Source organism: Trichechus manatus, unplaced genomic scaffold (assembly GCF_000243295.1).
Source record: "Trichechus manatus latirostris isolate Lorelei unplaced genomic scaffold, TriManLat1.0 scaffold00153, whole genome shotgun sequence".
Taxonomy (NCBI): domain Eukaryota; kingdom Metazoa; phylum Chordata; class Mammalia; order Sirenia; family Trichechidae; genus Trichechus; species Trichechus manatus.
Window position 1 is genome coordinate 4,795,684 of NW_004444089.1, and position 16,597 is coordinate 4,812,280.

Sequence of the window (16,597 nt, forward strand, 5' to 3'; positions counted from 1 at the left end):
CATCCCTGAGGGGCTGCACACGGCAGTGCGCCCTGTAACTTGTCACGAGCCTTCCTCACAGACTGCCTGTTGATGTTGTTAGGTGCCAGGCTCTGGCTCATGGTGAGCCCTTGTACAACAGAAGGAAACACTGCCCTGTCCCATGCTGTCCTCATGATCGCTGGCATGCTTCAGTCCACTGTTACCTTCCAATCTAGGGGGCTCATCTTCCAGCACTGTATAGAACAGTGTTCTGTTGTGATCCATAGGGTTTTCACTGGCTAATCTTTGCAAGTAGATCGCCAGACCTTTCTTCCTAGTCTGTCTTAGTCTGAAAGCTCTGCTGACACCCGTCCACCATGGGTGACCCTGCTGCTATTTGAAACACCGGTGACATAGCTTCCAGCATCACAGCAGCACGCCAGCCACCATAGTAGGACACACAGACAGAGGGTGGTGGCTAGAGCAGTGCTAACCTGGAGTGGAGATTTGGTTAACCGGAACATGTTAGTGCTAGAAAGTACCTTAGAAATTGTGTGGTTGAAACTTCTCATATTGTTGGGTGCCCTCGAGTCAATTCCGACTCATATCGACCTCATGTGACAGAGTAGAACTACCCCATAGGGTTTTGTCATCTTTACAGGAGCAGATCTCCAGGTCTTTCTCCCTCAGAGCCACTGGGTGGGTTCAAACCACCAACCTTTCGGTTAGCAGCCAAGTGCTTAGCCGTTGCACCACCAGCGCTCCTTGTTGTAATGATATGCCTATTCCTCAATGCCATCCAGTTGATTCCAACTCCTAGTGACCCTACAGGACAGAGTAGAACTGCCCTTCAGGGTTTCCAAGGCTGTAAGCTTTACAGAAGAAGACTGCCACATCTTTCTCCCTTCAGAGCAGCTCGCGGGTTTGAACTGCCAACCTTTCGGTTAGAAGCCAAGGGCTTAAAACTTGCACCACCAGGGCCCCTTCCCCTTATATTACCAATGAATAAAGGGGGCTCAGAAACTCAGATGAGTTGCCTGAGGTCACATCACTGGCAAGGTGGAGACTCCAACCCCTATCTCTCCATGCCCCATTTGCACTTTGCCTGGACTTTTTTGCTATTGTGCAAAATTGACAATGTCATATGCATTTAGGAATGCAGATTTGAAATACATGTGAGAGGATAATCAGGTAACTGAGAAATTGGGTTAGTAAAAATGTTTAAACCCTGCTCCTTATCTAAAATTAATCTAACTGCAATTGTGTTTTAGATTAGCTTTGCTACTTAAAAAACTCCAATGGTTATCTGAGAGCAGTGAGATGGGGCCCCTAATGTGCTCCTCAGGGCGAGCTCTCTTATCATTGTGCTCCAAACCTTCAGTCCATTAATATTTATGGAGCCCGTGGAACATCTGGCCTCCTCATAGGTCTCTGCTCTCTGCCTATCAGAGCCAGTCCCTCGCGGAGGCGGCTCTTGGTCCCAGGGCAATGCCCCGTTGCACCTGTTTATCGGGAAGATAAATCAGGAAGAGAAAGAACACGCTGACTTCACAGAGGCTTCGGCTGCCTGGTCCTCCTCCCACCGACTCCAACCATGTTTGCGAATTTCCTACAGGAGTACTTTAGTTTGCTTGGATTCGATATTTTCAGAAACTTAGCTTAAGATAAAGGAGCCCTGGTGGCACAATGGTTAAGCACTCGACTGCTAACTGAAAGGTTGGCGTTTCAAACCCACCCAGTGGCTCCGTGGGAGAAAAGACCGGGCAATCTGTTCCCGTATAGATTACAGCCTAGGAAACCCTATGGGGCAGTTCTACTCTGTTCTGTAGAGTTGCTATGAGTCAGAATAGATTCCAGAGCAGAAAACTGCAAGAAGCTTAGCTTAAAGCCTAACCACAAAGAACAGAAATGCGTTTTCTATCACGCTCCCCAAAGCAAGAATTGAGAACTAAAATGCCTAAAAGGCCACCGCGGAAATGTAAAAAGTAACTGAAAGCTTGCCTATCAAATATGTTGGCATATTCTTTACTTTCTCAAGGGAATATGCTCAATCCCTGCCCTGCCCTTTTCTTATGCATAAGGCCTGTTTCTGTTTTCCCATGTTTGAGAGGCATGAGCAAGGAGAAATATCTGTCTACAATACCAACAATAACAATGCAAGGCTGCCTACACTGAGTCTCAGGAACGCTGGTGGTTCAGGGGTAGAATTCTCGCATTCTGTGCAGGAGACCTGGGTTTGATTCCCTGCCTCTACACCTTACGGGCAGCCACTACTCACCTCCAGCACCACAATTCAAATGCATTAATTCTTCTTCCGTCTTCCATTTTCACTGTCCAGTTTTCATATCCCTAGGAAACGATTGAAAATACCATGGCTTTGGTTAGGAGCACTTAGTCCTCAAAGTGACATCAGGAAACAGACTTGCCGCTGCTTCCATCAACGGCCGTTGGCGAATTTCACACCTTTGATGGTCAGCCTCAGTATTACGGTGGTCTCCGTGATCTTAGCAAAGGCCTGTAAGAGGGAATATTGTGCAAACGATTTCTGTTTGTTACTGACGTCCTGGAGCTGAATTCAGCCGTCATTTCTCACTCACGTGCGGGGACAAGCACGGCCTCAAAGTCTGTGGGTTTCTAAGACGTCTGGCCCCGGGCGTCTACAGGTGATGCCCTTACCGGGTTTAGCGGTTTTGTGAACCGTCAAGTTCACCTGACAACAGCTGCTATTTCAGGCACACCTGCAGACAGACCGCCACAATAACATGAATATCGAGATAAAGCCAGTCACGCAAATTTGCTGGTTTCCCAGAGCATATAAAAGTTATGTTTACACTATACTGTAATCTGTTAAGTGTGCAATATCATTATGCCTTAAAAAATGTACATACCTTAATCAGAAAATACTTTTTTGTTAAAAAATGTTAACCGTCATCTGAGCCTTCAGCAAGTCCTAATCTTTTTGCCGGTGGAGGGTCTCGCCTCGATGTTGATGGCTGCTGACTGATCAGGGTGGTGGTTACTGAAGGTTAGGGCGACTGTGGCAGTTCTTAAAATAAGACAACAGTGAAGTTTGCTGCATGGATCGACTCTTCCCTTCATGAAAGATTTCTCTGTCTGTAGCATGCGATGCTGTTTGCAGTAGAACTTCTTTCAAAATCAGAGTCAGTCCTCTCAAACCCTGCCACTGCTTTATCAGCTAGGTTTATGTGATATTCTAAATCCCTTGTTGTCATTTCAACAACGTTCACAACACCTTCACCAGGAGTAGATTCCATCTCAAGAAACCAATTTATTTTCTCATTCATAAGAAGTAACTCCTCATCCATTAAAGTTTTATCATGAGATTGCAGCAATTCAGTCCCATCTTCAGGCTCCACTTCTAATTCTAGTTCTCTTGCTATTTCCACCACATCTATACTTACTTCCTCCACTGAGGTCTTGAACCCCTCAAAGTCGTCTATGAGGATTGGAATCAGCTTCCTCCAAACTCCTGTTAATGTTGATATTTTGACCTCTTCCCATGAATCATGAATGTTCTTAATGGCGTCCAGAATGGGCAATCCTTTCCAAAAGACTTTCAGTATACTTTGCCCGGATCCATCAGAACAATCACCATCTATGGCAGCTATAGCCTTACGAAACGTACTTCTTAAATAATAAGACTTGAAAGTTGTAGTTACTCCTTGATCCATGGGCTGCAGAGTAGATGTTGTGTTAGCAGGCATGAAAACAACATTAATCTCCTGGTACATCGCCATCAGAGCTCTTAGGTGACCAGGTGCATTGTCAGTGAGCAGTAATATTTTGAAAGGAATCTTTTTTCCTGAGCAATAGTTCTCAGCAATGGACTTAAAATATTCAGCAAAGTATGCTGCCATCAGATGTGCTGTCATCCAGGCCTTATTGTTCCATTTGTAGAGCACAGGCAGAGCAGAGTTAGCATAATTCTTAAGGGCCCTAGGATTTTGGGAATGGTAAATAAGCATTGGCTTCAACTTAAAGTTACCAGCTGTGTTAGTCCCTAACAAAAGAGTTAGCCAGTCCTTTGAAGCTTTGAAGCCAGGCACTGACTTCTCCTCTCTAGCTATGAAAGTCTTAAACGGCATCTTCTTCCTATATAAGGCTGTTTCGTCTACCTTGAAAATCTGTTGCTTAGAGTAGCGACCTTCCTCAGTGGTCTTAGCGAGGTCTCCTGGATAACCTGCTGCAGCTTCGACGTCGGCTCTTCTGCTTCACCTGGCACTGCCATGTTATGGAGACAGTTTCTTTCCTTACGCCTCATGAACTCACCTCCACTAGCTTCAAGCTTTTCTCCTGCAGCTTCCTTTCCTCTCTCAGCCTCACAGAATTGAGGAGCGTTAGGGTCTTGCTCTGGATTAAGCTTTGGTGTAAGGGAATGCTGTGGCTGGTTTGCTCTGCTATCCAGAACTTTCTCCACATCAGCAATAAGGCTGTTCCGCTTTCTTACCATTTGTGTGGTCACTGGAGTAGCACTTTTAATTTCTTTCATGAATTTTTCCTTTGCATCCACAACTTGGCTAACTGGTGCAAGAGGCCAGGCTTTCATCCAGTGTTGGCTTTCGACCTGCCGTCCTCACGAAGCTTAATCATTTCTAGCTTTTGATTTAAAGTGAGAGACATGAGACGCTTCCTTCCACTGGATACTTAGAACCTCATTGTAGGGTTATTAACTGGCCTAATTTCTACCTTGTCTTTGCCTCAGGGAATAGGGAAGCCCTACGAGAGGGAGAGAGATTGGGAATGAATGGTCAGTGGAGCAGTCAAAACACACATGACATTAATTAGGTTTGCCATCTTATATGGGCGTGGTTTGTAGCTCCCCAAAACAATTACCATATTGACATCAAAGATCATTGACCACAGATCACCATAACAGATACAATAATAATGAAAAAATTTGAAATATTGTGAGAATTACCAAAATGGACACAGAGAGACACAAAATGAGCACCTGTTGTTGGACAAATGGTGCCGATAGGCTTGCTCAATGCAGGGTTGTCATAACCCTTCAATTTGTAAAAAACAGAATATTTGCGAAATGCAGTAAAGTGAAGTGCAATAAAACGAGTATGCCTGTACAAGTTTTTCTGAGTTCCTGTTTGAAGATATTTTTTACTAGCTGTATCTGTTGTGCCTTACTATCTTGCTGGGACTATTTTAAGCATTTTGCATGTATTAACTCCTTTTGAAGTTAAGTTGAAGTTGTCAGGGATTTTATTTTGCTTGGAACCACAATCATTGCCCGTGGAAGCAGCAGTCAAGAATCAAATGACGTATTGCATTGGGCAAATCAGCTGCAAAAGACCTCTTTAAAGTGTTAAAAAGCAGAGATGTCACCTTGAAGACTAAGGTGCTCCTGACCCAAGCCATGATATTTTCGATCACTTCATATGCATGTGAAAGCTGGACAGTGAATAAGGAAGACCAAAGAGGAACCGACGTTTTTGAATTATGGTGTTGGCGAAGAATGTTGAATATACCATGGACTGCCAGAAGAATGAATAAATCTGTCCTGGAAGAAGTACAGCCAGAATGCTCCTTAGAAGTGAGGATGGTGAAACTTCATTTCACATACTTCGGACATGTTATCAGGAGGGACCAACCCCTGGAGAAGGACATCATGCTTGGTAAAGTAGAGGGTCAGCGAAAAAGAGGAAGACCCTCAGAGAGACAGATTGACACAGTGGCTGCAACAATGGGCTCAAACATGATAACGATTATGAGGATGGAACAGGACTGCGCAGTGTTTCCTTCTGTTGTACACGGGGCTGCTATGAGTCAGAGCCGATTCGAAGGCACCTAACAACAGCAACAACCCCTTTTAACTTCGTAACGATGCTGCGAAGCACATGTTATTTTTTTTTTCATATCTTACTGATGAGGCAACTGAGCCGGTCTTAAATTTCTATTGCCACATAACAAATTACGACAAACATATTAGGTTAAAATATCATACTTGTTTACAAGTCAGAGTTGACATCAGTCAGGAGTCGAGCACGGCATAGCTCAATCCTCTGCTTAGCGTCTTACAGTGCAGAGATCAAGGTGCTGGCTGGGGCTGTGGCCACGTCTGAGGCTGTGGTCCTCTTCGTCATTAACTGAACTTAGACGTTCTGGAGCACACAGCTTGGGTGTTGGCTCTCTCGTCCGTCGGCAGGTTCTGTTCACTGGGTCATTAAGGGCTTCCTCGCTATAATAAACTATTCCTCTACACTTTATGTGACCAGTGACATCCTTTTTCCTGTGCAATCAGAAGTGCTGCATTTACCTGTATCACTAACACCCCCCGGAGACCCTGACACTTGTCCTATTGGGGCACAGGAGCAGTGGTGAGATTGAAGTGGCAGTTCCTTCCTCGCCTGATTACAGGTGCCACACTTAGATCTTTGATCAGTAAGCGATGGTGCTGGGCATGTTGTTGACAATACCACAAGGGCATCTAATCTTAGGTGAAGGGAGGGAGGGGAGGGTGGGCGCCACTCAGCTGCACATGTGTCTAACCCCCAGAAACTGTCAGGTGCGTGGTTCATATCTCATCACAGAGTGTTTTAAACATGGCTTGAAAACCTTTCAGCACAAGAAGCCCGGAAGGAGCCCACTGAGACCGACCTCTGCAAAGCGCCCTCCTTCCACCATCTGAACACCGGGCGTGCTCACGTTTCAGTGTGCGGGCGTCTTCAGCTAGAGACTCGCGATGCCTCCTGGGGATGGAATTACATTGCCTGTTGCTGCCCAGCTTCTACTCATACATATGTGCATGCACATATACACACACACTCACATACGCACAAGCATTGACACACATATACACTCACACACACATACACATGTATGCACTCACACGCATATGCATAAAACACACTCACACTTATACACACTCACATATACACACATATGTACATGCATACACAGTTACACACACACACTCAGATACACATAACATATATATACTACACACAGACACACAAATGCACACACAGGCACACTCTCACATACACTCATACAGACAAAATACACGCATACGCACACTCTCACAGAAAATACACTCACAGATACACACACACACAAGTACAGAAAACGCACACACACACACACACAAATCTTCAAATTCCCACGCACCTCGTTTATGGTGTCAGGGACGCTGCACTGGATCCTCCAGAAACAGTGGGGACAAAACCCATCATATGAGCACCCCATGACTGGTACCAAATAGCTCCAGATTAATCCCCACAACCACTCAGCACCTCAGACAGCGCCAAGCCGCCAGCACCGAGGGCCGGCCGCCTCCCGCTCTGGTCTTCCTTCCCATCATCTGTTTCTCAGACAGCGTCCTCATCCGCCGGCCGCAGCGGACACTTGGCCACGTCATCTCCTGCTGTGTGAGGCGACCCCTCAGACTGCTGTCCGCCTTGTTGGTTAATATTCTGCCTTCACGTGTCTTCTGACAAGACAGCTCACCGCCATGACCTTGCCTCACCTTCTACACTATTATTTCCATTGTTATTATATTCATTTAAATTATCAGTTTAACTACAGTAACACCCGTGAAAGCCGGAACCTGTGTAAGGCGGAAACCTGTCAGAGTAGGGAAAACTCAAATCTTTTCCACTTCCAGAGAGCGAGAGAAAAGTGGCCAGACTGCACCCTGTCCAAGGTGGAAAACTTGTGAGACTGGGAAAAACAAGGCAGTTCCTGTCAAGTTCTGGCTGTCCCAGGTTTCACTGCATATTCTAATTCTACAGTGTGATTGGGGAAACCATAGGCAAGAAAGATAAGGTATAAAAAGAAAGCCTTAGGATAATCACACTTATCGTTTTCCATATTCATATATTACCTCGCACTTCATAAATGTTAACTAACAAGACTTCAGAATATCCCTACGAGGGACTTTTAGATACAGTTTGCAAATTAAGAAAGCAAAACAGAGGAAGAACCGCCTGGCAGCATAGAAATAACTGCTGAAGCAGGGAGGGGCCTGTTGTCCTGAACACAGAGTCTCAGGAAATGCCAATCAGCTGAAAACGCCTGCCTCCTTCCCCTTCAAGGAGCCCTGGTGGTGCAGTGGTTAAGCGCTTGGCTGCTAACTGGAAGGTCAGCAGTTCAAACCCACCAGCTGCTCCACAGGAAAAAGATTATGCATTGATCATTTGGAAAATATCAGTTTATTGAGATATGCAGATCTTCCAAATATTGACATATTTCATTGTATAATATCAAAAAAGAAAAAATAAATAAACAACACCACTGACCTCCTCAGAAAAATCCTTATGAATTGGGATGGATGCTGTCAATGTTTACAATGGCAGTTACAAGTTTTTCAAAATTCAGAGTTAGAAAGCTCAATTTTTATCATTTACATCAAAAACCACGCAGAAAATATATGCTAAACACCCAAGTCTGAATAACCGTAGTTTATCTCTCAGTTGAGCCCCTGGGTGGCAAAAATGGGTAAGCACTCTGCTACTCAGCAAAAAGGTTGACAGTTTGAATTCACCCAGTGGTGCCTTGGAAGAAAGGCCTGGCAATCTATTTCCAAAAAATCAGCAACTGAAAACTCTATGCAGCACTGTTCTACTCTGATGCACATGGATTAGGCATGAGTCAGAGTCAACTCGATGGTAACTTTTTTTAAATTTAGCAGGTTAAAATGGCACTGGATTTTAGTCACTAGTTCAGCTCACAATGCAAGCGTTTGCACCAGTGCTTCTCCTTGACATAACGATCAAACTTCGGTCTGCAGCAGAGGGGCTTCATGTGAACTTCCCATTTCCTTACACAGAATATTAAAAAAGTCATGCATTCAAGAGTTGAGGTTTACAGAATAGTAGTTTAGCTCACTTAGTAAAGAATGTCTATCTTAAGCATCGTGCTCTTTTAAAGAACTATCTACATGGGATCAAATTAACAACAGCAACTCAAAAGCTTAGATAGAAAGCTAGGGGACAATGAGTTTATGTTAATGGGGGAGGAACAATTTGTAAAAAGAGGGTGAAAAAGTTTGCACAACTTGAAGAATGTAATCAATGTCACTGGATTGTGCATGTAAAAATTATTGAATTAGTGTCATGTTTTGCTGTGTATATTTTCAACAACAACAAAAACTAAATCATTAAAAAAAGGTTGAGGTTTAATAAAATTAATAATTTTTACTGTGTAACCAAGAACATTCTATTTTAGTTTATTTTTTTTTTATTTTGGTGAAAATATACACAGTTATACATAATTTCCACAATTTCTACATGTACATCTCGATGACATTGATTACATTCTTCAAGTTGTGCAGACATTCTCACCATCCTTCTCCAAGTTGCTCCTCCTCCATTGACTTGGAGTCTCTGCCCCCTAAGTTTCTCATCTCACCTTTCTAGTTGCAGTTGTCAGTTTGATCTCACATAGATAATTCTTTAGAAGAGCACAATGCTCAAAGGAGATGTACTTTACTAATTCAGATAAGCTACTTTTTGGCTCAAAGAAGACTTCAGGGAATATTTTTGGTTTAAAGTTTAAAGATTATCTCAGGGCAATAGTTTCAGGGGTTCATCCTGCCTCAATGGGTCCAGAAAGTCTGAATTTCATTGGGAATTTAAATTCTGTTCCACCTTTCCCCCTTTTGATCAGGAATCTTCTATAGAATCATTGAACAAAACATTCATAATGGGAGCCAGGCACCAGCCATTTCTTCTGGTCTGATGGCAAAGGAGGCAGTAGTTCATGGAGACAACCAGATATGGATATGATTTCCTCCTCCGATTCCTGACTCTCCTTCTTCTTCTATTGGTTCAGGTGAATGGAGACCAATTGTTGCCCCCTGGTTGGCTGCTTGCTAGCTTTTAAGACCCCACTCACCATGCAACACACTAGGAGGAGAAATAATATTAGGCCAGTTGATTGGGCTATCCCTCAAAAACCTGACCCTAAGTGGAGGTCATGTTTTAAATGTCTCTGAACTTCACTTAAGTGTGGAAAACAAGGCTCCAAGAATTGATAGAATACCAGTTGAGATGTTCCAACAAATGGATGCAGCGCTGGAAGTGCTCACTTGTCTACGCTAGGAAATTTGGAAGACAGCTACCTGGCCAACCTACTGGAAGAGATACATATATGTGCCCATTTCAAAGAAAGGTGATCCAACCAAATGCCAAAATTATCAAACAGTATCATTAATATCACACTCAAGTAATATTTTGCTAAAGATCATTAAAAAGCGGGTGCGCAGTACATCAACAGGGAACTGCCAGAAATTCAAGTCTGATTCAGAAGAGGATGTGGAACCAGGCATGTCATTGCTGATGTCAGATGGATCCTGGCTGAAAGCAGAGAATACCAGAAAGATGTTTACTTGTGTTTTATTGACTATGCAAAGGCATTCAACTGTGTGGATCATAACAAATTATGGATAATATTACAAAGAATGGGAATTCTAAAATGCTTAATTCTGCTCATGAGGAACCTGTATATAGCTTAAGAAGCAGTAATTCGAACAGAACAAGGGGATACTGCATGGTTCAAAGTTGGGAAAGGTGTGTGTCAGGGTTGTATCCTTTCACCATATTTATTCAGTCTGTATGCTGAGCAAATAATCTGAGAAACTGGACTATATGAAGAATAATAGGGCATCGGGATTGGAGGAAGACTCATTAACAACCTGTGTTATGCAGATGACACAACCTTGCTTGCTGAAAGTGAAGAGGACTTGAAGCACTTACTGATGAAGATCAAAGATCACAGTCTTCAGTATGGATTACACTTCAACATAAAACAAAAATCCTCACAACTGGACCAATAAGCAACATCATGATAAACGGAGAAAAGATTGAAGTTATCAAGGATTTCATTTTACTTGGATCCACAATCAACACCCATGGAAGCAGCAGTTAAGAAATCAAACAATGCATTGCATTGGGTAAATCTCCAGCAAAAGATCTCTCTAAAGTGTTAAAAAACAAAGATGTCACTTTAGGACTAATGTGCACCTGACCCAAGCTATGATGTTTTCAGTTGCCTCATATGCATGCAAAAGCTGGATGATGAATAAGGAAGACCTTTGTATTATGATGTTGGCAAAGAATATTGAATATACCATGGACTGCCAGAAGGAAGAACAAATCTGTGTTGGAAGAAGCACAGCCAGAATGCTCATTAGAAGGGAGGATGGTGTGACTTCGTCTCATGTACTTTGAACATATTATCAGGAGGGACCAGTCCCTGGAGAGGGGCATCATGCATGATAAAGCAGAGTGTGAGTGGAAGAGAGGAAGGCCTTGACCAAGGTGGACTGACACAGTGGCTACAACAATGTGATCCAACACGGCAAGACTGCGAGGAGGGTGCGGCACTGGACGGTGTTTCGTTCTATTGTACGTAGAGTCGCTATGAGTCAAATCTGACTAGATGACACCTAACAACAGCAAGAAATCAAGCTCTTTGGAAAACACTTTGAGAAATTCTGTACAAGGACAATAATGACAGACAAACAAGCGTAATAACTTGAAATGAGAGAAGGGCAAACATACAACAATCATTACCTATTCAGGAAGGATAATTTCGAGTTAGTTACACCTCCTATCTGTTGTCTAAGTCACTGTTGCCCTCTCTTTGCCTTACCTCTTTCCCTGGAAGGTACAAATGGTTAATGCACTTGACTGCTAATCGAAAGGTTGGGGGTTCGACTCCACCCAGAGGCACCTTGGAAGAAAGGCCTGGTGACCTACTTGTGAAAAATCAGCCATTGAAAACCCTAGGGAACACGGTTCTACTCTGACACACAGGGGGTCGTATGAGTTGGAACCAAGTGGATGGCAATGGTTTTCTGGCATCTTAGCTCTATGAACCCAGCCTCTGCACTTACTGTGGATTGAATTGTGACCCCTAAAAAGATAGGTTGAAATCCTAACCTGTCTGCTGGTGAGTGTGACCTTGTTTGGAGAAGTAGGGTTTTTCTTTACAGATGTTATCACTGAAGTTAATGACGTCAATGTCTTATGAAAGAAGACAGACACAGAAGCAGAGTCCCACAGAGGGGAAAGACAGCAAGTGAGGATCCATCTACAAGTCGAGGAACACCAAAAAACGCCCAGAGCTACCAGAAACTGGAAGAGACAAGGAAAGATCTTCCCCTGGAACCAACAGAGAGAGAGAGAGAGAGAGAGAGAGACAGAATAGCCCGCGGAGGCTCTGAATTTGGACTTCTAGCCTCCAGAACTGTGAGTGAATAAATCTGTGTTCTTCAAAACCACCACTTTGTGGTAATTTGTGATAGTGGCCCTAGGGGACTCAGACAGTGCTTCAGGCACTTTAATCTTTTCAAATGTGGCCGAGGACATCCCCACTGGGTGGTATTTTAGCTAAATGATCATAGAGTAAGTTCTCAGAGTGAAGGACAGCCACCACTCTACCAAGGCTTAGATGGCTCATCTGTATTCACAATCACACATGTCTCTGAGTACCTTCTATGTGTAAGGCACTCAACAATCAGTAGAAGCATTAATATTCAACACCATCAAAAAATCTCCGTATTCGTGGAGTTATCGTGAGGACCAAACCAGTAAAAATGCGAGAGAGTATTTTGTAAACTGTAAAGTGCTTGACTAAGCATTTTGCCACTTTATTCAACCCAACCCTCTCAACAGGAGGACAGTCATCAATACCCTTGAAATTGCCTTTCTCATTGTCTTGGAAGTTCTGGTTATTAAAGAGAAGAAACACCAGGCAAAGCTCCGAAGTTTTATCTTGAAAAATTGACTGCATAGCAGCTTGCTCGTAGGAACTGGGGTTTTGTCTGAATACTAATGCTGGCTGGCACTGTGTTGACTTCATCAAGTCGAGGGCCAGCCCTCGGCCCTCAGCTCACCCACCGTGCATATCTCCTTCATTACTGCCGTGTCCTCACATTCTAAATGTCTTGCCTGGTAAGAAATTACACACCCCTGAACGCTGTCAACCAATGAGGTCTGACAAGTAAACCTTTTGCAGCAATGGGACTTGAAATCTGGAATTGGCTGGCTTTCAGTTCCTGATGATAATCGTATCACGGGTTCCTCATGTGATACATTAAAACTGTCCTTCCTTTTGGAGAAGCCACGGGGAATCGATAAGGAGTGAGAATTTTTAACAAGCTGAAGCACCTCAGAGCTCCAGTGATTAGTTCATAAAGTTTGACACACCACCCTTCTGAAGGTGAACCTTGGAAATGGAGAGTCTGCTCTGAGAAAGCCTGCCATATCCACCGTTTTCCTGCGGAGACTGGGTGCCTCTGTACCCTTGCTAGTAGCCGTCCAGGTAAGCATTTTCAACAATCAGCACCTAGGAAAACCCCCGGGCTCTTTGCAGTGCATAAGATAAAGACCCTGTCCTGTAGGATTTAATCTTAGAAAATTAATAACGAGACGCTCAGGTTTGTCATGTATAAGCTAGTTTACTTTATTGCAAGGTAGTCGTGGGAAAGCACGCAATAAGACCTTACAACATCCACTTAGAACCAGAGAATCAGAAATAACAATTACTATTACAATGCTAGTTCAACAGTTCAAATCTTTAGACTTTAAGCATTTACGTTTAATGAGAAGTCTCGGGAGGAAGGCTTAACCATGGCTCGAACTCAGAGGACGTCCCTCTTAACTAAGGTTTGAAGTCAGTGGTGGTGAACAGAATCTCAGTTCCATCTCTGCCTTCACTCAGAGAGTGAGCAGAAATTCAGGGTTTATATGTGAATTTGTCACCTTGGCTCCACATGACAAGAGCCAGTGTGACATCAAAGACGAGAATGTTATGTCTTTTCTGCAGGGTTAGAGAGTAGCTGAATGACGCATTTTCTCTTGAAGGTTAGAGATTAGGGAGGTTGTTTAGATTCATGTTTCTTTGCTAGTTTACAAAGATTAATTATGCTATGCCTTTCTTTTTTATCACAGGATGTCAAGTCAAAGTGTATTTAAAGGTTGTTTATGTTTCTGCATACTTCACACATTTCTAAGTTTGAAAATTTTCTAAATAACTTTCTTATGACTTACAGGTTACTAATGACTTATAGTTAATGTTACCGGGTCTCACAAGGGGATACATATTTCTATTTCTCAGTTCATATTATGAGTGCTTATACATATGTATTTTGAAAGCATGATAGTGACTTATACCTCCTGGCATCTGAGGTCGTTACAGGAACATACAGCACACTCCCTCAGGACACGTAAGTGACATCAAACTAGTGACAAAAGCATTCAAATGCCACCATTTGTGAGAGTCGAGCTCTCCTAATACCACTTCCGTTTGTGCCGTGAAAATGGAGGCCGGAGATCGATGTTATCAAGCGGTACAACACAGTGGAAAGGTTTGACTTTGAAATCACAAGACTTGTGTCAAACTCCAACTTCTTCAGTGACCAGCCAAGGGACCCCGGATGGTGTTGGTCATGGGGTTGGGGGAGTGGGGTTAGCTTCCCTGGGCCCCACTTGCCTCTCCTGTAAATAGAAAATATCTGTCCTGTCCAAACCTACTTCTCAAAGATAGCGTGATGGTAGAAAAGGTAACTAATATATCTCAGCATACTTTATGAATTCAGTTTGAATTCCCTTCGAACCAGATCTTGAGACAGAGGTTTAAGTGCAATTGTTCATCTGGAAGATAATCCCAGGAAATATTGGTTGGGGAAAAGGAAAAGAGATCATAAAGTATCATAGTATCAAACAAGTTATCACTGTGTACAACTAGTGGCGCAATGGTTAAGAGCTGGGCTGCTAACCAAAAGGGACTGTCACATGGGGTCACTGTGAGTCGGAATCAACTCGACGGCACCCAACAATAACAATAGCAACAATAATACATCAATACTGGCTCATTTACTGTGGCCTATGTATCGTCCTAATATAAGATGCTAATATAGGGGAGTCTGGATGTGGGGTATATGGAAACTCAGTGTATTATCTTAATAATTTTAATGTAAATCTAAAACTATTCTAAAATAAAAAAATTAGAAAAATGAAAAAAAACCTCATGAATATTTCCACTTTGAAAACCACTGCTCTACCCTAAAATTTATTGCTGTTGTTGTATTGTTGTTGTGTGCTGTCAAGTCTCATAGAGACCCTCTAGGACAGCCTAGAACTGCCCCATGGGGTTTCCAAGCTGTGATCTTTATGGAAACAGATGGTCACATCTTTCTCCCATGGAGCAGCTGGTGGGTTTGAACCATAAACCGTTCAGTTGAATATCAAGTTATTTTCCACAAAAGCTGATGTGTTTCAGAGATTGGACAGAAATTTATCATAAATTTTATTTAAAAGATGTTTAAACTGTTTAAAAAGCAGGAGTAAAATCAGCATGCATGTTAAAGGGTTGAAATTGTAGCACATGTATCACGGCCTCATTTGTCTTTATGGCTGAGTAGTATTCCATTGTGCGTAAGTACCACATTTTACTTACCCATTCACTCGTTGATGGGCACTTAGGTCGTCTCCACCTTTTTGCTGTTGGGAAGAGTGCTGGAGTGAACATGAGTGTGCCTATGTCTGTTCCTATCGCTACTTTTAGATCCTAGGGTACACACGTGGGAGTGGAATTGCTGGGTCATTGGCAGTTCTGTTGTTAATCTTTTGAGGAATAGCCATACTGTTTTCCATAGTGGTTGTACCATTTTGCCATTGGAATCAGCTGACTGATTAGCCCTGTGCTGCTGAGTACATTTATTTTGCGCAGTTCCCAGGATTAACCTTTAGCTGTCTTTATATAATGATTAGGTAGTGTAACAATGCAAGGTAAATTGTTATAAAAGAACAATTATCATTTGCAAGCGAAAAAAACCAAACCAAATCCACTGCATTGAGTTGATTTCGACATACAGCGTCGCTGTAGGATGGAGTAGAACTGCCCCATAGGGTTCCCTAGGCTGTAATCTTTAAGGAAGCAGACCGCCACATCTTTCTCTTGCAGAGTGGCTGGGGGGTTTGAACCGCTGACGTTTTGTTTAGCAGCCAAATGCTTAACCTCTGCACCAGCAGGACTCCTTCCCCTTTAATTAGGGAAATGCAGATGAAAAATACAGGTGAGTTTGGTTTTTTTTTTTTCTTCTTTCGGATTAAACAACAACAACCTGATATTATGTTAGTATGGATATGGAAACGCATACTCTCAGACACTGCTCTGAAGGGTACACACTGCTATGGCCTTTGCCGAAAGCAATCTGGAAATTGCCTTCCAAAGAGCATGGAGTTCAACCCTGCAGTTTTGACTCTGGGAATTTCAGGAAAAAGCATTTAGAGGTGCAAAAACAACCTGCATGTCCAAAGGTACACGTTCAATCTTTCTACAACTGAGTCCGACGGCTTATGAAAATGTTCACCGAAGGAGGAGATTTGATTTAATATTATGCAGTAGATAAAATGAGCCAATTAGAACCACGACATGAAAAAAAATGTTCAAGGTGTAAAAATTTGAATGTTTTCTGAGAATGTTGCTACAAAAAGTCTAAAATTTATAACCCTCCAGCAGCTAACAGCAGCAACAAACTGCTGAGTTTTCCTCAGGTGAGGGCCTAGACCTTTGGTAAGAGAGCGGGCTGTGGAGAGCAGAGAACAGGAGACTGGGTGTTCTGTGCTTTGGACCAGGAAAGCAGAGGGTGTTCTGT

General features: G+C 43.0%; 1 pseudogene; it reads left to right on the forward strand.

The window, feature by feature from the left end:
* LOC111822290 (nucleolin-like) overlaps positions 1-16,597 on the forward strand; it is a 150,978-nt pseudogene that overhangs the window by 24,596 nt on the left and 109,785 nt on the right.